Here is a 25,598-nt window from a genome sequence, read left to right as displayed (position 1 = left end):
CACTTCCCTGAGTGCTCAGCGGCGGCGGGAGTCCTCCGCGCATGCGTCTCGCGTAGCCCGCCGGGCCAGGGTGGGAGGGGCTGTAGCGCGGCGCTCTGGGAGTGGTGGACTGGGGGCCGACGGACCCCGGAGGGAGGGGTGGGAAGGTCCGTGTCCTAGAAGTGACGTATGCTGTGTGCGCCGTGACGCTCCGGCGTGGACTCTGCCCCGCGGGAATAAGGTTGATTGAATTGTTGTCCAGCATGAGTGACTGGGTTCCAGGCAATGCCGTTGGGACGCTGCACAAGTCGTCCAGCTGAAGGAGATGTCCCGTTGAACTGACTCTTCTCACGGTAACGTGTCCTCCCCAACCCTGCTTCCACCTCCAGACCCTTGAGGTATCATTCTAGCCTTCTCCGACACTGGCGGTGCTCAGTCCGGCAGAGCAGGCCCCTGGGCTGTGTGTGGGATATTCCTTAGAGACGGACATCTTCCTTCTCCCTTTCCACCTCCCAGGCACCCAGCCCATTTTGTGTAGTGTAACAAGTTATGTTGGATTTTTTGAGTTCAAAGCATTGAATCCTTAATGGTTTGTTTTGTTTTTGTTTTCCCTGGTTTAATTTGAGTTGTTTTCTGGATATGTTTGAGTATGTAAAAATTCTCCCTATGGAAGAGGATATTAGAATCCTTAGGATGTTAATTTAGTGGTCTTTAAGTCAGAGTACTAAGGATTTTGTATAGTTCGGTGCGTTAACTTTTAGGGAGCTGAAGGTCGGTGTGGGTAGGGCATTTAGATTTTCATGCCACTGAACAGTGGTCTCCCTTTGTTAATTCAACAGATATTTATTGAGCGCTGCTCTAGGTACTGGGGATACCATCAATGAACAAAACAAACACAAATCGCTCGTTTTTGGAGTTTGCATTTTGGAGAGAGATAGGCAATGAGTCAAAAGCCTGGTATATCAGAAGGTGAAGAGTGTCAGTGGGGGTAGGGAGCTGCAGTTTTACAGTAGGTGGTCAGGGTGGTCAGGGAAGGCCTGGCTGAGAAGGTAATTTTTGAGTAAAGACCTGAAGGAAGTGAGAGAGCTAGTCCTGTGGCTATCTGAGGGAAAGGAAAGTGCAAAGGCTCTGAGGGAGCCTGCATGGTGTGTCCGCAGAGCAGCCTAGGAGGCCAGTAAGTTAGAGCAGGGTGAGATAGAGAATTGTAGAAGATAAAGTCAGACAGATTGTGTAGGACCTTGTATGCAATTTTGAAAATTTGGGTTTTCATTCTGAGGGAGGTGAGAAGCTACTGGAGAGGTTTGTCAGGGAAACACCATGATCTGAATGATCTTTAAAAAAAAAAATTGTAAAATGTATATAACAAAGTTTGCTAATTTATCTATTTTTTAAGTGTACGATTCAGTGACATTAATTACACTCACTGTTACACAACCATAACCATTATTTCTAAAACTTCTGCATCACCCCAAGCAAACTCTGTAACTGGTTAATTAAGCAATAACTCCCCATTTCCCCCTCTGCCCAGCCCCTGGTAACCTCTGGTATACTCTCTATGAATTTGCTTATTCTAGGTAGTATATACAAGTGGAATCATAATATTGGTCCTTTTGCATCGGACTTATTTCACTCAGCATAATGCTCTCAAGGTTCATCCATGTCGTACCATGTATTAGCACTTAATTTCCTTTTATAGCTGAATACTGTTCCATTGTGTGTATATACTATATTTTGTGTATCCATTCATCTTTTGACAGACAGTTGGGTTTTTTCTCCCTTTTGGTTATTGTGAATAATGGTGCACTGAACATTGGCTTACAAGGATCTGCTTGAGTCCCTTTTTCCAATTCTTTTTTGGTCTGTACCTAGGAGTGGACTTGCTGGATCATATGATAATTCTGTGTTTAGCTCTTTTTTTTTTTTAATTTTTAAAATTTATTTTATTTATTTTTGGCTGCGTTGGGTCTTCATTGCTGCGCACAGGCTTTCTCTAGTTGCGGGGAGCGGGGGCTACTCTTCGTTGCGGTGCGCAGGCTGCTCACTGTGGTGGCTTCTCTTGTTGCAGAGCACGGGCTCTAGGCATGCAGGCTCACTAGTTGTGGCGCACGGGCTCAGTAGTTGTGGCGCACGGGCTTAGTTGCTCCGCACTGGACCAGGGCTTGAACCCATGTCCCGTGCATTGGCAGGCGGATTCTTAACCACTGCGTCACCAGGGAAGTCCCTATGTTTAGCTTTTTGAGGAACTGCAGAACTGTTTTTCACGGTGGTAGAACCATTTTACATCCAACCAGCAATGTTATAAGGGTTCCAATTTCTCCAAATCCTCTCAAAAACTTGTTATTTTCTGTTCCTTTTCTTTTGTCTTTTCTTTTTTTCTGTTCCTTTTCTCTTTTGTTTTCCTTTCTTCTCATCTTTCTGCTTTCCTTTTTCTTTCTATTATAGCCATCTTAGGTGGTGATGTGATGTGGTATCTTATTGTGGTTTTGATTTGCATTTCCTTAATGACTAAAGACGTTGAACATCTTTTCACATGCTTATTGGCCATCGGTATATCTTCTTTGGAGAAATGTCTATTCTGGTCCTTTGTGTGTTGTTAAATTGAGTTGTTTGTCTTTTTGTTGTTGAGTTGTAGGAGATTTCTGTGTATTCTTACTAAACCCTTATCATAGCTTTGTAGTATGTTTTGAAACTGGGAAGTCTGAGTCTCCAACTTTGTTCTTTTTGAAGACTGTTTTGGCTATCCAGGGCCCCTTGCAATTCCATATGATTTTTTTTTTTTTTTTGCAGCACCAGGTGGCTTGCGGGATCTTAGATCCCTGGCCAAGGATTGAACCCAGGCCACGGCAGTGAAAGTGCCAAGTCCTAACCACTGGACCGCCAGGGAGCTCCCAATTCCATATGAATTTGAGGATTGGCTTTTCCATTTCTGAAAAAAAGGCTTTTGGAATTTTGGTAGAGATTGTGTTGAATCTGTAGGTAGCTTTGGGTAGTGTGACATCTTAACAATATTAAGTATTTCTATCCATGAACATAGGTGTTGTTCCATTTGTTGCAATGAAACTTGGCTTCTTTTTTAAAAATTAATTAATTTATTTATTTTTGGCTGCGTTGGGTCTTCATTGCTGTGCGCAGGCTTTCTCTAGTTGCGGCGAGTGGGGGCTACTCTTTGTTGCAGTGCATGGGCTTCTCATTGTGGTGGCTTCTCTTGTTGTGGCGTACAGGCTCTTGTTATGGAGACAAGTGACGAACTTGTCTTCTTTATGAATGAAATGTCTTCTTTAATTGGCAGCAATGTTTTTTAGGTTTTGGTGTACAAGTTTTTCACCTCCTAGATATTTTATTTTATTCTTTTAGATGCCATTGTAAATGGGATTGCTTTCTTAATTTCCTTTCAGATTGTTTGTTGCTGTTGTCTAGAAACACAGCTTATTTTTGTGTGTTGATCATGTACCTTGCAACTTTGCTGGATTTGCTTATTAAATCTAGTAGGTTTCTTGGAATTGGTGGGACTTCCCTGGTGGCGCAGTGGTTAAGAATCCACTTGCCAATGCAGGGGACACGGATTCGAGCCCTGGTCCGGGAAGATCCCACATGCCGTGTAGCAACTACGCCTGTGCGCCACAACTACTGAGCCTCTGCTCTAGAGCTTGCACGCCACAACTACTGAGCCCATGTGCCACAACTACTGAAGCCCACACGCCTAGAGCCTGTGATCCGCAGCAAGAGAAGTCACTGCAATGAGAAGCCCGCGCACCACAATGAAGGGTAGCCCCCACTCGCTACAACTAGAGAAAGCCTGCACACAGCAACAAATACCCAACACAGCCCCCCACCCCCAAAAATCTAATAGGTTTCTTGTGGATTCTTTGGGTTTTTTTTTTTTAATATACAGGATCATTGTCATCTGTGAGTAGAGGTAGTCTTACTCTTCCTTTCCAATTTGAATGCCTTTTATTTCTTGTTTATATCTAATTTCTCTGGCTAGAACTTTCAATACTATGTTGAATAGCATTGGTGGAAGTGAGTATCTGTCTTGCTCTTGATCTTAGGGGGAAATTTTTCAGTCTTTCACCACTGAGTATGATGTTAACTGTGGGTTTCTCATACATCCCTTTACTGTGTTGAGGAAATTCTCTTCTATCCCTACTTTTTGAGTTTTTATATCATGAAAGAATATTTGATTTTTATCAGATGCCTGTGTCAGTTGAAATGATCATGTGGTGTTTTTCCTTCATTCTATTAAAGTGACATATTACATTGATTTTCTTATATTGAGCCACCTTTGCATTCCTGGGATAAATCTCACTTGGGTATGGTATATAATCCTTTAAATTGACATTTCTTTTAACAGAATCACTCTGACTACTGTTTTGAGACTAGACTATGGAGGCAAGCAGATAAGAGGTAATGTGGCTTGAACCAAGGTTTTAGCTGTGGAGGTGGTGATAGGAGGTTGGATTTCAGCTTTATTTTGAAGGTAAAACTAACAGTATTTGCTGATAGATTGGATGTGAGGTGTGAAAGGAGGAGAGGAGTCAAGGATGATTCTAAGGTTTTTGGCATGAGCAATCAGAAGGATGGAGGTGTACCTACTGAAAATTGTAATTTATGGAAGGAGCAGTTTGGGGAAATTTTATACCTATTGAGTACAATATGTGCATTACATATTACATGTACATTCAAGTATCTAGTAAATAATTGGGTATACAAGTTTGAAGTTCAGAGGAGTGCTCTAGGCTGTTTATATAAATTTGGAAGTCACCAGTGTGCTGTAGTTAATTTTAAAGTCATCAGGCTGGATGTGATCTCCAAGGGAGTGAATGTAGATGGAGAAGAGAACAACCAGGTCTGTGACCTGAATCTTCTGTTATGTTTGGAGATTGGGGAGGTAAGGAGGGATGGGCAAAGGGTACTGAGAAGGAATGCTGACTGATGTAGATGGAGAATCAAAAGTTGTCACAGAAGCCTAATAAGGTGTTTCAAGAAGGTGAGTGTGATTAATTGGGTCATATGCTGCTGGTGTGTTGAGCCAGAGGAGGACTGACTGTAAGATTTGGCAGCATGAAGGTCATTGGTAACCTTGAAACGAGTGAGCCCTTTTGGTGGGGTGGAGTGTCTTTTTTTCTTTCTTTCTTTTTTTTTTTTTTCCCCCGTACGCGGACCTCTCACTGTTGTGACCTCTCCCGTTGCGGAGCACAGGCTCCAGACGCGCAGGCTCAGCGGCCATGGCTCACGGTCGCAGCCGCTCTGCGGCATGTAGGATCTTCCCAGATCGGGGCACGAACCCGCATCCCCTGCATCGGCAGGCGGACTCTCAACCACTGCGCCACCAGGGAAGCCCAAGGGTGGAGTGTCTTTTAAACACTGGGAAGAGATAATGGAAGGAATGGAAATGGAGATGCTAGTATAGATGAGTCTTTTGAGTAGTTTTTCTATAAAGGGGAGAAGAACGGAGCAGTTAGCGAAGTCAAATTTGTTTGATTTTTTTTAATGATGGGAGAAATTGCATAAGCTTATATAGTGATGGGACTTTGGGACTTTTCTGGTAGACTAGTAGAGAGGGAGAAATTGATGATGCAGAAGAGAGGTGAAAAATGCCCTTGACTAGATGAGAGGGTATGGAATCTAGTGCACACAAGGAGGGGCTGGATTTAGGAGCACAGATAAGTCATGGGGGATATCTGTCTATCTACCTATCTACCTACCTCCGTAATAGCATGGGCCAATTCCCAATTTTTATATCTATGCCTATACCTGTCTATATATGTAATATCTATCTATCTATCTGTCTATCTAGTATAGAGATGGCAAGCTGGAGACCTGGGAGAGCCAGTGGTATAGTTCCAGTCTAAGTCTGGCCTGAGAACCAGGAGAGCAGACACTATTTGTTTCAGTCCAAGTGTGAGTCTGAAGGCAGGAGACTAATGTCCTAGCTTAAAGGCAGACAGAAAGAGTGAATTCCCCCTCACTCAGCCTTTTTGTTATAGTCAGGCCGTCAACAGATTGGATGAAGCCCACCCACATTGGGGAGGGCAGTCTGCTTTACTCAGTCTGCTGATTCAAATGTTAGTCTCATCCAGAAACACCCTCACAGAAATGCCCAGAATAATGTTTAAATATTTGGGCACCCTGTGGCCCATTCAAATTGACACAGTAAAATTAACCATCACAATAGAGTATATGGGCATAGATACAATTATGTGAATAAATTTCAGGGTAGGAGCTTGTGGACGTTCTTTTTTGATTGCTTAAGTGAAGTCTGAAGCATGGTTGTCAGCTGGGAGGGATAATGGGAAGAAATATGATAGGTTTAAGAGAAGGTATAAATAGTTAGCTTAGAAAGAGAGGATAGTAAATAGATTAGGGAAAAGTTGTAGAATTGCTAGAAAGACTAAGAGTTCACTTGAAGTTGGTGATCACAAATTTAAACACATCAGTCAACAAGATTGTGTTTTTCACCTGCTACATTCATTCAGCTACATAGGTATAGGCACAGAGTAGGCAGAGAATTTGTTTTGTTCAGGGTTAGAGTTTTGCCAGGAGAGAATAATGAAACCAGAGATGGGCAATGAAATTGGGGAAGTAGGCAAGGAAGCGGTTATAATTTTGCAATTAAACTGGCCAAGGAGGAAGTAAGGACTGCCTGGGGGTGAGGAGAGTGCAAAGGTAGTAGGACCATTGGATTATAGGCCCCAGGTGGATCAAAAGATTGAGTTTCGAGAGGGAATGAGCTTCAAAAATAGGAGATGTTAATTTGAGAGTGAGATGCTTGGAATTGAGATTATGGAAGGATTCAGTTATTGGTAATAACATGGTATTCTCATGTGAACAAACGGGTAGAGCAGGGTGTGGGCAAAATTATTGGGGGAGAGCTAGTCAGAAAACTGAGACACGCTATATTCCCCAGATATTATACATTAAAGGGTGTAAACCACTGGGCAAGTATGGGGGAAAGAGGTAGGCTATAGATATAAACAGCTACAGTACTGATGGTGATAATGATCCGTTACTATCCATCTCAAATACCATCAACTTGATCTATATCTAACACTGGAAAATTAGGTATTGAGTTATATATGGTTGTATTGCAACTCATAGTCAACCCATAAGCCTTCATGGACGTCTGTTCTTTGACCAAAGTGTTCTTGTAGGAGCGGCAGGTGATGTAAGACATCTTTTTTTAGTTTTCAGTTCGAAATCCTTCACCACATGATTTGGTGAAATCCTTCACCAAACTTCTGTAGAAGTTTTTCTTAGCTTTCTGTATAGCTTCTTTGGCTTGTCTTGTCTCCCAGGGTTGTGAAAAATTTATTGTTAAGAAGACAGGCAGAGAAATAGGAGTGCTCTGTGACCTAGTAATTTCATGTCTAAGAATCTGTCCTATGGAAATAGTAATATGAATGCCTAAAGATACATACATACACACAAGGGTATTCTTTGAACATTGTTTGTGATAAAATTTGCAAGCAACCTAACTGTCATCTATAGGGAATAGTTAAATAAATTATGATAGATAAAGAAAATGGAATTCTATATAGTCTTTAAAAAATAGGATCAAGAGGTGGTGTTAGGTTTTACTTATCCCATCCCATCAACAGGGATGCTTTTAGTTGCAACTAATGGAAAATCCAAATCAAAGTGACTTCAGCTTTAAAAGGTTATTTATTAGCCTATTTGGTGGACACATCCTGAGATAGAGTGGCCTTCAGGCATGTTCAGTCAGAGCACTGCCTATTTTTTCTGGCCCTGTATTTGTTCCTCTTCCATGAAGAAGGCATGAAGATGCTTTACCTTCAGGGTGATGTCTCATATGGTTGTAGGATGACTGTGTGCATCAACTATGGCTATGTATTTCTTTCTTCACATCTAGAAGGAGGAAAATCATTCCTTCCCATAGCATGGAAGGAGAATCCTGATCTTTGTTACAATTGGACCACCTTGGACCTAGTAATTATGGACAGGAATGGAGACCAGAGAATTGAGACCTGGGTTATAGTTCCTGTCCCTGAATCAGTTGCGTGACAAGGGGAGTGGGATTTCCATATTGGCTTTAAAACAATTGAATTTCATTCCTGGTACTGGTAATGAGGTCAGTCCCATTCCAGAAGCTTTGCTGTTATACATGGGGGTGGGATGGGGAAGGCTGAATGTGTCTGTTACCCTCATCTTTCCTACTTGTATTAAGGTAATCAACATTTCGCTCCTCTCATTCTTGTTTTTACCAAAATCATGAAACTGTGTTTATCCTCAGGATCTCACGTTAGAAAAATATAAATCACTGTTGACTTCATTATTTGCAGGGGCCCTTCATATCACTCTCAGATTTCAAGAAAGAGGTGGATAGGAGAGAGGGACTGAGGGAGTGAGGATGGGAGAGAGATAGATATGCTTGTTGAAAAACAAACTATAGAATATTAAAACTCTCCTTTCACATACTTGACCTCAATTCCATTCTGTTCCCTGTAAAGGCCCCTATTAACTGATACTTATCCTCCTGGATTGTTCTTTGCATTTACATAATACACGTATTATCACTCTGTATTTTCAAATTTAAATGGTAACTGCTACTGACACTTAGTTTTTCCTGTTTTACTTGGCACTTATGTTACAGAACTTGTCATCTTAATACATATAGTTCTGTTTTATTCTTTTACTGACTGCTTATTATGCCATATATGGATATGTCATTGATTATCTAACTATTAATTTACCCTACTGATTGCTTTTAGTATGTTTGCTATTACAGACTGATAAAGTGAACATCCTTTGCATACATCTTTGTGTTTATATGTGCATGTGGTGAAGGGTATGGAAATATAAAGTGTTGATAAGTTCTACAAAATGTCTTTGAAAATGATGAGGCCAGTTTCTGTTCTCTTGCAAATGTTGTATGTGATTAATCTTTTGAATTTTTGCTGATAATGGTATACCAGAATTTTAGACAGTTTTGTTGACCTCGTTTATTGAGTACTTTGTTCTTTCTTAAAGATTAGAAGTGCCTCCTTTAGCATATGTCAGATTTCTACATTTACATGGCTCTGTTTCTGAACGTGGTATGTTTTATTCCATTGATTTGTATCTGTTTTTATACCAACTCCACACTATTTTAATTACTGCTTTTGTGTACTGTTTATGTTTAATAGAGTGAGCTTTTCCTTATTGTTCTTATTTTCCAAAAAAATATTTACTGCTCTTGACCTATTTCTTTTCTTAGCGAACTTTAAACTTGTGGTTCGATGAAAAATCCTGCCGACGTCTTTTCTTGGTATTGATTCTTGAGTGTATTGATTTAATTAATATATTTAAAGTTTTGAGACTGACTATCCAGAAACTCAGTGTGTCTTCTCTAGCCCGTTTTTGATGTCTTAGTAAACTTCTCTAGTTGTCTTTAAAATGGGTCTCATGCATTTTATATTAGGTTTATTCCTCAGTAGATTGTCATTTTTGCTGTTCTTGAATTTAGATATAAATTACATTTTTAACTGATTCTTGCTCACATATAGAAAAGTACCTTAATTTGTATATGCTTATCTTGAATCTGGTCATCTCAGGAGTATTTGAACCTTTTAGTCCAATTGATAAAATCAAATCACCTCAAAGTGATACTGGGGGAAAAGTATTTTGGAGGCTTTAGCTCTTTGATAAGAGTTAAGCTTACCTCATGTTAAAGCTGGTTAGTCATAGCAGTCAGCCTCTTTTATTTTTTTAATTTATCATTATCACCATTTTTATTGTTATCATCAACACCATCATTATTCTGCAGTACTGCCCTTGGGGATCATAGAGGTTTATCAACTTGTGTCCTCCCTCACGGCAGAGCAGTCAGCCTCTTTTAAAGGTGATTTTCTTTTTTGATAAATGCCTTATATATGGGAGGATTAAGAAAGAGGATGGTTTTTGAATAATTTCTTCATTGGGAAATAAGCAATTAGAATAGTTTCACATTCTCCCTAAAATAATTGGAACCAGTGACCTTCCCTCCCTTCCCTTCTTTAAGGCTTTGCTTCTCTCTGAGTCCAGTGTTCTTGTCCCTGCATTTTATGATCTTCCACCTTTAGTCTGATAGGTTAGCTCTTCAGGGCAGGGCAGAGATTCACCCTCTCTCTAGGTCTCTCTGAGGCCGAGAAGGTAGAGATGTGGGATCTTCCTAGTGTATGGTAGGAATAATAGGAGCCATTGGAAAAAATATCAAAGGTTTGTTGCTTCTGGAAATTTTGGTGTGTAGCATGAGACATCACCTATTGGCACCTGATCCTTTTTTTTTTTTTTGAAAATGATAATGCACAGGCCCATGGTATTTCTTTATAGAACCATTAGAACTATATGGCAAAGTCAAAAGGAATACCCATCAATCATTATTGGGCTAGAACACCGGGTTAGTAAAAGTGACTAGGACACATGAGCAATGTTTGAACATATGTCACCGTATTTCACAGTGGACCCTATCCATGTGATAGATCATCAGTGTCAGGGAGGTCTGCTGTTGAATAATGAATGTTTCCATGCCTGGCAGTAGGAACCTGATCTGGTTTTGCTGTTCATTCATGAAATGAAGGCACTGGAGTGTGGTGGTAAGATAATTGGACTGGAAGATAACTTTTGCCTTCTGGGAGGTGTACAATCACAAGATTGCTGATTTTTCCTTTTACTCATTTCACGTAAACTCGCCCTGTCTGAAGAGGCTAATTTGAAGTTCTTGTGAAAGATTTGCGTTGGGTAAACTTATGGTTGCTTTCAGAATTGTATATTAATTTTCCAGTTTCTTTTTCACTCTGTGTCTATTTTTATCTTTTGCTGTTCCTCCCACACTTAAATTGGTCTTATTGTAAAATACTGCATTTTTCTTTCTACCTGACAATGCTGAATTTCTGCTCAATACGGAGCTTTGCATCCTAAAGTTAAATATCACTCCCATTTATTTAAGTTACTGTTTTGCCGAAAACCTTACTTTTAGTTTCAAGGTTCGTAGGATTCGCTGGCAAAATAACCACTCTGCACTAAGTTAAGCAAAAATTTAAAGAGTTTATTGAATTAACACGAGAATACAGTATATTAATTAAGAAAAGAATAGTATAACTAATTAAGAAAGATAGTAAAGACAGAGGTTTATACGTCACCGAATTGGGGAAGCACCTACATCCATATTCAAGCAGCGCTGGGAAGTCCCTGGTACAGCAATCTGGAGTCCCAATTGTGAAAAGGCTCCAGGCGTGCGTCCACCCCACGGGTGAGACTTCAGTTTGCTACACGAAGGAGTCCCACTATAAGCACCAGGCTGATAATAATCAGCCTGTGCGCAAATTTGCAGCCCTGGTATTGTCATAAATGTCTTGGTCTTAACTTGAAAGTCTTGGAATGTTCTCTAATCCCCGGGGGCTGGCCAGGCCCTCAAGGTTCAAGTCCCCAGATTTACTCATTGTCTTATCTAATGATTTACAAGGTATGCTGGCGTCGCCCCTGCTGGCCTGTATGTAGCTCAGCAGTTTGGCACTTAGGCAGTTTTTAGGGTCGTTGCCTGGTCAGAGAGAAGCCTAGTGCCGCCTCTGAAGCCTGAACAAGACTACTTTACTAGCTTCCCCGACAGTTATAATTTTCTGTTACATTGCTATTTAAGGTTATTTTATTCTTATTTTGATTTAAAAAGATTTGAAACTCTATGAAGTTATGAAACTTTTGATATTGTATCCTTTGTGTGGCTAGTTTTTTTATTGTTATAATTTATGTTTTTCAAGATAAGGGGTTAAAGAAAGAAAAGAATTGGCCACATACTTTTATTTTCAATTATATTTGTGTATTAGAACGCAAGCACAGAAAACTTGATTCAAACAGGCTTAACAAATAAGGAAATTTATTATTAAAATGAAACTTGAAGGCTGAGGTAGGGCTGACTTTAAGACTGGTTTAGTCCATCTACTATAGCTCCGTTTCTCATCTTTGCTGTCTTCTGTGTGTTGGCTTCGTCCTCAAGCTGGCTTCCATCATAATGGCAAACTGGCTGTAGAAGGCCCAGGCTTCCCATTCTCAAATATAGGGCATCTCTTCTGGTACTTTCTTACAAGAGCAAGATGCGTTATTCTCAGAAACCCCTAAACACCTTCTCTTGTATCTCATTGGCCTGAATTAGATCATAGGTTTTATTCTTTTTTTTTTTTTTTTTTATAGGTTTTATTCTTAACCCAAATTCAAGGGAATGCCTTGAATTTAGGCCTGAGTTTCTGAATCATCATTGTGGCAAGGGGAATGGGATTACTTTCAGATCAGTTGGATTTTCCATGGGAGCTGGTAGTAGGGACAGCTGTCTTGAAACACATTGGCTTTGTGAGTAACTGGTCATTATCTCAATTAAATTTATAGTACTGTACAAAGGGTACAGGGTGGAATGGATGCTGGGTAGGCAACCGTCAATGTCCTCTTGATAATGAGTCCTATAAAATTTCATCTCAGGCCATATGAAGTAAGAGTAAAAAATAAAAAGGAAAAATAGGCAGCCTAAGCAAGTTTTAAATTGACTTACTTGAAAACTTCCTCTGCAGTTTCCCAGTTTATAGTGGTTGATTTTAGCTGACTGGCTATTGCTACTTACAGAACAGAGAAAATTCATTAAAAATAATGAATTATTCAGTTGGATAGTGAAATTCAGTTATAAAGCACTTCACTGTGCCATAGATTCAGTTCAGGTAAAGTCATGTTCCTGGTTTATGGGCAGTGCGGCTTCTCACAATGACACAGCATAGAGAGAGGCTTTTATATTTTTCCCTGTTGCTAGCATTTTAATGGCATTTTATTGTATTTATTTGTTTCTATTTGTATTTTATTTCAGTTGACTATTAATAAAAATTTTAATTTATACTTTGTTATTATAAATTATATACTACATGATACTTGACAGTTATGAAAATTTGGTAGATGCCTATAAAGAAATAGGTCTCTCAAAAAAAAAATATCCCACTACTTTTAAAATTGCCGTGATTTACTGTAGCTGGACCAAATGCTAATGGTGGTTTTATTTAGCTTTTCTTGTTTGCTTGCTTGGGTTATTTGGAGCGAAATTAGGATTAGCCAAAATTGAGCAATAGATTAATTAAATCCTCTTTAATTAGGGAATTTAATGAGGGCTTTGTTGTGGATTCTTTTGTCCTAATTTTTTTACTCTGCCCCCTCCTATTCCTATTAGTGCATTGAAAAGTAGAAAGGAATTCTCAAAAACAATACAAGAGAATACCTTATAAATTATATCTTCTACAATAAATTACAAATTATACATGCATGTGTATATGTGCATGTGTATATGTGTCTATATAGTATATGTATATATATATAAAGTAGTTGCTAGTATATTGGTTAAGTATAGATAAAATAATAGGGCAAGGTTATATTTTCAGAAACTATGTAATATAATAAAAGAACTCAAACCCAGAATTTTTAAAGTTTGTTGCATTGTTAACATTTGAAAGACTTTTTGACTGGAAACTGCTTCTTTTAGTAAAAATAACATAATTGTATAGGTGAAACCCAAAGTGTCTAACCAAATTTAGGACATTGATAACCAAAGTGAATTGCTGAATCATTTAAGCTGCTTTAGTCTTATAAGCTTTTTGTTAGGTTATTTGAAAACACTTACTAATCCAATCTTATAACTTATCAGTCTTTAAAATTTATTTTTTTTCTATATTCTCATCTACACACGTGAAAAGTTAGATGAGTGTATGTATATTACTGTTGTAACTTGGATTGTAGTTGGAAACCTCCTAAATATAATTTGTGTAATATACAGAGAAATAAAATAGATGCATGTTGAAATTTAGTACTCCTTGGGTCAGATCTGATGCGTAAGAATGAAATCTTTTTGGATAAATGAATCCATTTTCTTTTCTCTATTTGGATTTATCATTTAAAAGAACATTCTGCCTATGAAGCACTTCAGTATTTAATTAACTTTTGATAAATTTATATACTTAGTCTAATTTGTATGGATTTGATATCTCTTTCTGTACCCATAGGTTCTTGATCCTTCTCAGTACACTAAAGAGAGTGAGGTATAATAGCAGTAAAAGATCTGTCACTACTCCTATCAGTATGCCAACTCATGTATAGCTGCAGTTTAAGAGATGTCACATCAGGTTTATCACTGTTTATCTTGACATCAACCCCGTGGTCAGTAGGGCAAGTAATATATAATAATAATGTACTATAATAAGGCAAGTAATATAATGGCAATTTAATCCCATTTTACAGATGAAGAAATGAAAATTTAGAAAAGTAGTGCCTTGTGCAAGATCACGTGGATACTAAGTGGCCAAGTGTCACAGCATATTTTTCTAAAAAAACTAAAGACCAATTCTCATACAAATATACAATGAGCACATCACATTTGTTTAATTCAATAATGAGGGAACCAACAGGAGATAAAATTGGTTCAAAGTGGAGCAAAGATTATATAGGTAATAGGGTTCTCCAGAAAAATAGAACCAATAGGATATATATATAGATATAGAGAAAGATATTTACTGTGAGGGACTGCCTCATGCGATTGTGGAGGCTTAGAATTTCCACAGTCTGCTATCAGCGAGCTGGAGGCCCAGGAAAGCCAGTGGTGTCATTCTAGACCAAATTTGAGGGCCTGAGAACCAGAGGAGCCAATGGTGTGAGACCTGCTTAGAGTCCAGAGGCCTGAGAACCAGGAGTGCTGATGTGCAAGGGCAGGAGAAAATGGACATCTCAGCCCAAGCAAAGAGCAAATTTCCCCTTCCTCTGCCTTTTTGTTCTATTGAGGTTCACACCAGATTGGATGATGCCCACCATTGGTGAGGGCAGTCTTCTTTACTCTGTTTACCTATTCAAATGCTAATCTCTGGAAATACCCTCCCAGACACACCCAGAAATAACTGTTTTACCAGCTCTGGGCTGGTAACCCTTAGCGCAGTCAAGGTGATACATTAAATTTACCATCACATAAAGACATTGGAGAAAGAACTTTGAAACAATTGCTAGCTTAGGTACAGGGCTGTCCTACAGGGCAGTAAAAACCATAGGCTTTGAGATTATCTTTTCTGCTGGACAGAATTCAGTTGCATTTTTACTAGATACAATTTTACAAGTTAACATGTAACTTCATAGAGTCTGAGTTTTTAATCAGTAGTAAATAATGAGTTAAATAAATGTATATTCCATATGAAATAATCATTGGGTGGGCTTGTGCTCCTGTATGACACTGAAAGGACATATTGCCTTCTTTTTGTCTTACTTATAACTTTTGGATACTTTTTCTTGATACAGCGCAACATTGGAGCCTAGGTTTTCTGACTCCAAGTCTAGATTTCTTTCCATTGTACTTCCCTGCTTCTTCATAGTATAATTTTTAATGCTAGAGCACTCTGCTGACCTTTGCAAAATCAGCTAGCCTTTGTTATTAGTTTTCCTTTGTGCGTAGTGATGGTGATACAGCTTTGTTCCTTAGAGAAGCTTTGTGAAATTCAATGGATATTTGTAAAATTTGCATCAATGCCCAAAGTGAGAAATTGAAATTTTAGCTTGTTTACAGTGACTTCTCTTTTGTGACATTTTGTTAGAAAATTTTAGAATAATTCTAAAATTCTTGCATTTTTGATTAAATAATCAGGTTTATAAAACAGTGTATTTCATCAGGTTAGCCTTCATATATTTTGAACAAAACAGAATTGAACCATTTTAGGTAGTAACTGAAAATTTGTCCACATTAAACAATATAATTGTCTCTCAGAGTGAGGCATTGAAATACTTACTGATAATTTTTTCCTGGACTTGAAATGGTTATCTGTATGTGCCATTTAACTTAACAGTGTAGTGTTTTTTTGTCTTTTGGGGGATGCATTTCAAAAAGGTTGGGATTCTTTATTAGCCCTCAAGCAATTAGGCAAGTCAGTTACTGTGGTAACAGTAGGCATTAATTTCCTTACTTTTAGAGGTTTTAGGAACAAAGAAATCTCTGAGCTAATCCACTGAAACCCAACTTTCTCTTGAGACTGGTGTGAAGTCTGTCCGTTCTCTAGAAGATGACACCATTCTAAGGGAAAAATGTGCTTTTGAGATGAATTTCTATTCTGCCAGAGAGAAGTGTATAGTATGGTTTAAAAGCTAGGTGGTGAAAAAGTTATCCCTTCTTAGCTAATTTGGAACTGTGATTGGTCTTAAATTTTCTAAATCTGTTACTAATTTAAATCTTAAATCTTATTGGTGTGATTTCTGTTGACATGAACTAGAAGTGGCTTGAGTGGATAGCTTATGCTACTATCTAATTGCTGTCAAATAAAATCACCTAAGATGACTTCTTTCAAAACATAATTTGTGGGCTTCCCTGGTGGTGCAGCGGTTGAGAGTCCGCCTGCTGATGCAGGGGACATGGGTTCGTGCCGCGGTCTGGGAAGATCCCACATGCCGCGGAGCGGCTGGGCCCGTGAGCCATGGCCGCTGAGCCTGCGTGTCCGGAGGCTGTGCTCCACAACGGGAGAGGTCACAACAGTGAGAGGCCCGCGTACCGCAAAAAAACCCCCAAAACCATAATTTGTAATTTTGGCAGATAATCTCTTAACATTTAATTGGCTAATATTACTAACTCTATAGTAAGCTCACTCATTTAGCTATAATGAGGTTCATTTTGCAACTGATTTATCCAAAACTTTTCTTTTCCAAGAAGTTGCATTATTTTTTTTTTTGCGGTACGCGGGCCTCTCACTGTTGTGGCCTCTCCCGTTGCGGAGCGCAGGCTTCGGACGCACAGGTTCCGTGGCCGTAGCTCACGGGCCCAGCCGTTCTGCGGCATGTGTGATCCTCCCGGACCAGGGCACGAACCCGTGTCCCCTGCATCGTCAGGCGGACTCTCAACCACTGCGCCACCAGGGAAGCCCCAAGAAGTTGCATTCTTATTAGGTATTTATGAATGTATTGTGGTGATTTAAAAAAAAATAGCTATAGTGGGTTGTTAATCACAGCAGCATTGGATATTTTCTAGTCTTAGAGCATTTTGTCTGTGTTCTATAGCAGCAGTTGGCAAACTGGCTGGTAGGTCACATCTTACTTGCTGCTTGTACTGAATATGAGCCTAATGGTTTCTACGTTTTTAAGTGGCTGAAAAAAAATAAAAAGAACAGTATTTCATGAAATTTGTGTAAATCCAGGTTTCACTGTGTATAAATAAAGTTTTATTAGAACATAACCATGCCTATTTCTTAAGTATTGTTTATAGCTTTTGTTCTATAGTGGCAAACTTGAATAGTTGGTGACAGCAACATTCTGCCTGGAATATTTACTATCTGATCTTTTAGAGGGAAAGTTTGCTGACTCTTGTTCTATAGTATAAAAAAATGTAACCTTGATTGTTCATTAAACAAACAAACAAAATCTTTCCCACTTTTATTGGCATACGTTTCCCCCGATTGCAAAAAGGTAACACGTGTTCTTATAGAAAAATTGGAACATATAGAAAAGCATAAAGAGGAGAATTAAAAGCTATCTGCATTTGTGGGATAACCACTTATATTTTGGTATACATTGCCAAAGACCTTTAAAAATGTGTTTGTGGGGACTTCCCTGGTGGTCCTGTGGTTGAGACTTCACCTTCCAGTGCAGTGTTGTGCGGGTTCGATCCCTGGTCGGGGAGCTAAGATCCCACATGCCTTGCGGCCAAAAAACCAAAACATAAAAAGAAGCAATATTGTAACAAATTCAATAAAGATTTTAAAAATAGTCCACATCAAAAAAATCTTAAAAGAAAAATGTGTTTGTGTGTGTGTGTATATATATAATATGTTAATATATACATATAGACAAATACACATACATCTTTATTTTCTGAAATTGGAGTCTAACTTGCTTTTTTCACTTGATAAATTATAAGAACATCTTTTTAATGACTGCATAGTGCTCTGTTTTATGGATGTACCATTATTTATTATTTAACCATTTTTCCATTGTTGGATGTATAGTCTGATTTCAACTTTTATTATTATAAATATTATATATTACACTATTATATATATAATATATATATTCTAAATATTGTGTATAACAAGGATGACTATCCTTGTATATAAATCTTTCTGGGGAATGCCGGTTATTTTTGTAAGCTTAATTCTTAAAAATGTAACTATAGGTAAAATGGTGTGAAAACTAGAGAAGTATTTTGAAGGGATATCTTGGTATTGTGTGAAGAAACTCCCTTGGCCTGCCTTCATGAAGATAACTTATCTTCCATTTACCCTAGGTTCTGTTTAGACATACTAATTTTCACACTAGACCATCAAATTAGTCCTTTTAATAACTTGACTGTTAAAGCATTTGATTGATGCTGATAGTTGATGGACTGGAAGAACTGGGCCAGTGCCCCACTCTGGGTTCATAGTTTTTTTTTTTTTAATTAATTTATTATTTTTGGCTGTGTTGGGTCTTCGCTTCTGTGAGAGGACTTTCTCTAGTTGTGGCAAGCAGGGGCCACTCTTCATCGCGGTGCGTGGGCCTCTCACTATTGTGGCCTCTCTTGTTGCGGAGCGCAGGCTCAGTAGTTGTGGCTCACAGGCTTAGTTGCTCCACGGCATGTGGGATCTTCCCAGACCAGGGCTCGAACCCGTGTCCCCTGCATTGGCAGGCAGATTCTCAACCACTGCGCCACCAGGGAAGCCCTGGGTTCATAGTTTTTACTCACAATTCTACAGATGGGAAGGTAAATGATTTGCTGTGTGAGTGTTCCTAGCATCATTGCGGAGGCCATAGAGTGGAGTAATGCTCCAGGCCAGTATGAGTTGACACAGTAGACTCAGAAGTGGGGAGAAAAAGGAGATGTGCTCCAGTCTTAGGATAATTCACTTCCTACTCCACTAATTAAGTAGATGCCCCAGACTACCACCCTGTTTCCTGTGGGCCTCTTGAAGGAAAATCCATTTGTTGGCATATTCCTGCTCTTTCTCAACCACTCATTCAGTAGTGCACCTACAAAAATGTACCCAAGTATTTCACTCAAAGGATGATTTATGAAGGGATATTGACTCTTAAAATTTCTAGGGATCCTCACATCAGCTGCTAGTATTGATCTGTCTACAGCAGAGGTTAGAATTAAGAGCCCTGCAGGACACTGGGTCTTGGAAATTGATATCAGATGGAAGATTGCATAGTAACATCCAGTTCTTTTGAAAAATTGGAAGGTCTGGCAACACTGGGTCCATACTGACTGTTGGCAAGAGTTAACTGGAGCAAAGTTAGTGCCTTCCAATTTGTGCTGCAGCATAGTGATAATGGGTTATAGGTAATGCAAGATTTTGATGGTTGCATATTTTTTATAATTTTCAAGCATAAAATCACTTTATAAGGCAAACATTCAAAGATTTATACTAGGTGAAATTATATTTGAACACTTTTTAAAAAAATACATTTATTTATTTTTGGCTGCATTGGGTCTTTGTTGCGGCACTCGAGCTTTCTCTAGTTGTGGCGAGCGGGGGCTACTCTTTGTTGTGGTGTGTGGGCTTCTCATTGCCGTGGTTTCCCTTGTTGCGGAGCACTGGCTCTAGGTGCGCGGGCTCAGTAGTTGTGGCACACGGGCTTAGTTGCTCCGCGGCATGTGGGATCTTCCTGGACCAGGGATCAAACCTGTGTCCTCTGCGTTGGCAGGTGGATTCTTAAACACTGTGCAACCAGGGAAGTCCTGAACATTCTTTATATAGATCCTTTTGTTAGCTACTTGAGTTCAATAACATGTACGGTTATGCATAGTAAACATGGTCAAAAAGAGTTGTGTCGTGGATATATCATGTAGTACTTCCTTCTGACTTTCCTGTTAAATAATTTCCTATTAATCACTTTAATTGGCTACGTGTATGTTACTTAATCATTGGGAAAGTTATGGACATTCTTTAAATTTTATTTGTCTTAATTTTCATTATTTTACTACTAGCATAGAAAAGAGCAGGATTATTAGCTAATTATTATTGTATGATATTTAGTGTTCTCTAATAGATTACAATTAATTTTATTAATTTTCTTATTATTTAATTTTTAATTATTTATTATGGGCTTTTGATGTGACAATATGGCAAACCCTGATTTCGATAGAATTTCATAATGTTTGTTTTTAGAATTTAAAGAACTAGTGTTTATGTCTAAAAATGATTAATTGAACACATGCAACTCATTTGATTCAATAAGGAAATATAAGGCTTTGTAACTTCAGAAACTCATTTAAAAATATATTTGATTACCCTGAAGTATATTTTGTGTACTTTAAAATTTTTGATTATTAAATTAAATGAAAATAAGTTATTTCAGTACACTTAGTTTTTGTTTAGTCTCCTTAATTAAAAAAATTTGTTTTGGATACAATTTGTTTAGAAATATTCATGATACAGACAGGCTAAACAATTGACAAAAAACTTTTCCCAAGGAATTAAAGACCTGTAGTATTTTAAGTACTTTATATTCAAATAGATTTAATTTCTATAGATACCTGCTTTCCCACTATGATGTCTAAGATTGTGATTAAAGCTGGAAAGTCATCCGATTCATGAGTTGAACATAACAGTTAAGTATTTAATCAATAATTAGGCAGTAAAGGATTATTTCAGAATTGGATTTCGTGTTCCCATAATTCTTTTTTTTGGTGGTATGCGGGCCTCTCACTGCCGCGGCCTCTCCCGTTGTGGAGCACAGGCTCTGGACGCACAGGCCCAGTGGCCATGGCTCACGGGCCCAGCCGCTCCACGGCATGCGGGATCCTCCCAGACCAGGGCACGAACCTGCGTCCCCTGCATCGGTAGGTGGACTCCCAACCACTGTGCCACCAGGGAAGCTGGTGTTCCCATAATTCTTCACTTTCAGCCTAAATCAAATGAGGTAGGGATGTCAAACAAAATACTCTGGTACCTTTTCATAAAACATCTATTTTACTAAACAAAAGATCTGAACTTTTGAAAGCGTCTTTGAGCAAAAAATAAGAACGAATTTAAGAGATTGATAAAGGAAATAATCAGATTGAATTTAAGAAGCTAGTTACAGGATTGCACAATGAATAAAGCTCAGATTACCTCCCTAGTTTGCTAAATCTGCTTTTGTTCCCCCTGCCTATGCGGAACACTATGTTTGGACCAGTGGGGAAAGGAAGTGGAAGAGTTGCATTTTTCAATTATTCTATTAGAAGGTATGTTGGAGATTTGTCAAGGACACAAAGACAACATTAATCCAGAAGGTTAATGAAAAAAGTGTTCATCGCAGTTATGAATTCATAAATATTGGCAATGGACCTCAGTTAGAAGGCTGTATAGAATCCTTGAAAAATGCCTGGAAGGACATTATTTGCTTGGTAAAGAAGTTCCAAAACCAACCAGGGATGAAAAATGAAGTGAAAAATGAATATTTTGAAACATATGAGGTATTATGGAAACAGTGGAAATTTGGGACTGGTACACAGGAAGGTATGAAGGCTTTATGTTAAGTTTCAAGGTAAAAAACCTGATATTCTAAGTAATATGTTGCCTTACTCACAGAGAAGCTCTTGTATATTAAAATTTGCCTGTAGTTCTGAATTCTACATTAAATGATGTCATAAAAATGGTGAATCTAATGAAATCCAAGCTGCTACAGTACCTTCTTTTCAGCTTTAGGTGAAGAAATCTGATTAGCTATTTCATTACTGAAGTGTGTTGACAGTCCAAAGGAAGATTTATAAGCTAAAGGGAAAATTTCAAATTATTCTATGTGAATGACTCTTACTTTGCAGATTTGTTGAAGTATAATAATTGGCTTCAAAAAATGGTATCCTTAACTGACATTTTGAGCACTTGAATTAACTTAATCAAAAGTGCAGTCAGTGATCGGGTTTCCCTGGTGGTGCAGTGGTTGAGAGTCTGCCTGCCAATGCAGGGGGACACGGGATTGTGCCCCGGTCCGGGAGGATCACACATGCCGCGGAGCGGCTGGGCCGGTGAGCCATGGCCATGGAGCCTGTGCGTCCGGAGCCTGTGCTCCGCAACGGGAGAGGCCACAACAGTGAGAGGCCCGCGTACCACAAAAAAAAAAAGTGCAGTGATCGTGTGGAAAATATTAATATATTCACATATACTGACAAAATTTATGGATCCAGAGTAAAAATTCAGATTTGCCAGAGTGAAGTTAAAATAATTTTAGAAGTGATTGTTTAATTGGTGTTATTTGAATCCTAAAGAAGGATTAATAATATTATTAGAGCAAAGCCAGTGTGTACCTGAGACAGAGCTTTTTAGCATTATATTGAAATACTTGATATAAAAACATTGATTTTTGAAGCTTATTTACATCATCAGAAGAAATTAACGTATTTCTCAGTAGAAGAAAAGGAGAAACATTAGATTTAAAGACTTTCAGCATCCTTGAAGTGCAATTTAAAGGATCGAATTGTTGGAATGCTGGTTAACAGTGAAAAAGGAGTCTTCAGTATATTGGAGCAAAGCCTCCTCTTTTACCATTTGCTACCACTTGTGCTGACAAAGCTTCTTTGTGATGGTTGCTCTACAAGAATATTAAGAATGTGTTGTTAAAAGGTCTTAATCAGGAATTGTGTGCAACCATTTTAAGCATAACATACAAAAGTTATTTCGTCTAGGACTTCCCCGGTGGTGCAGTGGTTAAGAATCCACCTGCTAATGCAGGGGATATGGGTTCGAGCCCTGGTCCGGGAAGATTCCACATGCTGCGGAGCAACTAAGCCCGTGTGCCGCAACTACTGAGTACGCGGGCCTCTCCCGTTGCAGAGCACAGGCTCCGGATGCACAGGCTCAGCGGCCATGGCTCATGGGCCTAGCCGCTCCGCGGCATGTGGGATCTTCCCGGACTGGGGCACGAACCCATGTCCCCTGCATCGGCAGGCGGACTCTCAACCACTGCGCCACCAGGGAAGCCCTCAAGTTTGTTTTTAAAAAGTTTGAAAATTTTAATTTTATAAAGAAGATAAAAATTTCCCAAAATTTCATATTCACACTCCCAGATCCCCTTCCCAGCATGCCGTAAAAATAGTTTCATTTTCTGAATGTGCCATGAACTTGAAAATGTTGTCAACTTCCGAATAAAACTTCATTTTTAAATGAAGCAGGCAATTGAGAGTCATCATGTATTTGAGTAAAATCAACAGATATCAAGCTTACTAAGCTGAATAGTTGACAACCTTGATAAAAAAGAATTTCTACACAAAAAAGAACTTAAAGTCCCTGTAAGTATTATCAATGGATTCAATAGGAAATATATTAATCAAAGAACTGAAAACGGTGGAAAAGGAAAATTGGAGGGTAAGAAAGGAACTAAAACGTTATTTCCTAAATAAAATACTCAATAGAATTACTGTGGTAGAACAAATATGGTTGAAAATTAAATCGGTATTTGTTGAATGCACTGAACAACTCATTGGTCTTAGGAAGCCTACTTGATCTTTCCTGTCTTAGAGGACTTCCAGAGGAGTTATACTGATGGGTTCAGTGTGTTGGTGGGCTAGACCTTGAGATTACAACTTGGGGGACCTGTGAATAGAGATATTGCCTCCTAGTGCTTCAGTGGAAGACTTACAGTCTCTTTGCCCTCAGTTTGCAGCTTCCTGAGGGACCCTAAGAGCTGAGGCTGCTGATGGTAAATAGAGTTATACGTGTAAAGTAAAATAGCAATCCACTCAAGGAATCCAGCATCAGGGGAAAGAAGACCAACAGAACATCCAAAATAGGAAGCTCCCATTGACACAGATCTTTGAAATAGTTAGACTATAACTTTTACGAAAGAAATTATAAGCACATTTAGGGAGACTCAACTAGAGTACAAAGAGACTTTCTGAAACTAACAATTGAGATCTCAACATTATAAAAATTCAGGAGGCAAATTGAAAAAGGGCTATGAAATGAAGTTGAGAATGAAATTAGCATCTTGGAAATCAAGTGGAAGAAGTCTGTTTGAAATACAGAACAAAATTAAGGAGGACGTCATCAGGTAGGAAAAAATAGATACCAGCAGAAGGAATTCGGGCAAGAAATTCACTGGAATGTGAATAAATGCTGTAGAAGGAAAAAAGGAATAGATTATGGCAATTAATAACTAAACTAGTAACAGGGGTATATTAGTTTGCTACAGCTGCCATAATTAAGTACCACAAACTAGAAGACTCAACAGAAATTTATTTTTCTACAGTTGTGGAGGCTAGAAGTCCGAAATCAGATTGTTGGCAGTTGTTTTTTTTCTGAGGGCTGTGAGGGAAGGGCCTGTTTCTGGCCTGCCTTCGTGGCTTGTAGATGACTCTTTTCCACGTGTTTCTTCACATCATCCTCCACCTACGCATGTCTTGTCTCTTGTGTTCAAATTTCTCCTTTTTATAAAGACACCGCTCATTTTGGATTAGGGACGACCCTAATGACTTCATTGAAATTTTGTTACCTCTGTAATGACTCTATCTCCAAGGATTAGGACTCCAATCTATCTTGTATTGGGGAGAGATACAATTCAGCCTATAACAAGGCGAAAATTTTCTTATCTTAAGTAAAGACTTGGAAAGCAGTCTTTTCCAAGGACTCACTGATTCCAAGGAGAGTAAAGAGTGTACACTTAGGCTCTTAAAAATATGAAAATCCTTAAACATCTTTAATGCTCCCAGATGGGAAAAATATTACTCACAATTGAAGAAAGCATCAGAAAAACAATAGACTTCCTACTTGTGACATTAAAAGGCAGAACACTGTAAGAGAACATCTACAAACTGCTGAGAGACTGTTATGTTCAGCCAACACATCATTCTCTTACCTGTTTGAAAAATAGATTTTCACATATGCAGGGGATCAGTGCTTAATCACCTACATATTCTACTTGAGGAAAATAATTGACAAAAACCTCTGAACAAACAATTGAATCAGAACGGAGATTCAAGATTGACAAGATTGGGGCTTCCCTGGTGGCGCAGTGGTTGAGAGTCCACCTGCTGATGCAGGGGACACGAGTTTGTGCCCTGGTGGGAAGATCCCACATGCCGCGGAGCGGCTGGGCCCGTGAGCCATGGCCGCTGAGCCTGCGCGTCTGGAGCCTGTGCTCCACAACGGGAGAGGCCACAACAGGGAGAGGCCCGCGTATTGCAAAAAAAAAAAAAACAACAGAAAAAACAAAAAAAAGATTGATAAGATTAAGGGAAGAGGAAACTATAGTAAGCAATATATACATTTACATATATATTTAAATTTATATAAACATACTAAAATGGATGATGAAATTGGTAACATAAATGTTTAGAAAATAGTAAGGATTCTTGAAAAAGAAGAGCAATACTAGAAAACTAACAGGCTGTAGCCAAAACCGTATCAGCAAAAAAACAGTAGTTAGAAGGGTGGGGAATTCAAAGCATTCTAAGAGTTTGCCTTGGTGGGTAGAGGGACAGTGCAAACGTCAGGTCTTGGTGGGGAAGGGATATAGTTTTACTATTTTGCTGAGATAGTAGAGTAATAGGATGGAAAAAAAGTGAAATTTTAACACTGGCAATGATAAAAAGAGTATCAATGGTAATTTCACACAGTTGGAAAAAGTGGACAAAGAATAAGAGGAAACTGAAGAAAGGAAGGTAAATATTAATCAAAGTAAATGAAAGGGAAAACTCAAGTTCTTTT

The 25,598-nt window shown here is 38.7% G+C and overlaps 1 protein-coding gene across 4 annotated transcripts in view; it reads left to right on the top strand.

Annotated features, from left to right (window-relative positions):
- The first annotated feature begins 224 nt into the window (after positions 1–224).
- Positions 225–25,598, top strand: part of WRN (WRN RecQ like helicase) — a 127,556-nt gene continuing 102,182 nt past the window's right edge. For all 4 annotated transcript variants that reach the window (XM_024765136.1, XM_024765138.1, XM_024765137.1 and 1 more), the window contains exon 1: positions 225–332. The gene's annotated coding sequence lies outside the window, so the exon portion shown is untranslated. The remainder of the gene's footprint in view (positions 333–25,598) is intronic.

The sequence above is a fragment of the Neophocaena asiaeorientalis genome, unplaced genomic scaffold (genome assembly GCF_003031525.2).
Source record: "Neophocaena asiaeorientalis asiaeorientalis breed wild unplaced genomic scaffold, Neophocaena_asiaeorientalis_V1.1 scaffold14, whole genome shotgun sequence".
NCBI lineage: Eukaryota > Metazoa > Chordata > Mammalia > Artiodactyla > Phocoenidae > Neophocaena > Neophocaena asiaeorientalis.
The sequence above is the reverse complement of the archived record's forward strand: the minus strand, read 5'-3'. Positions and strand labels throughout refer to the sequence as shown.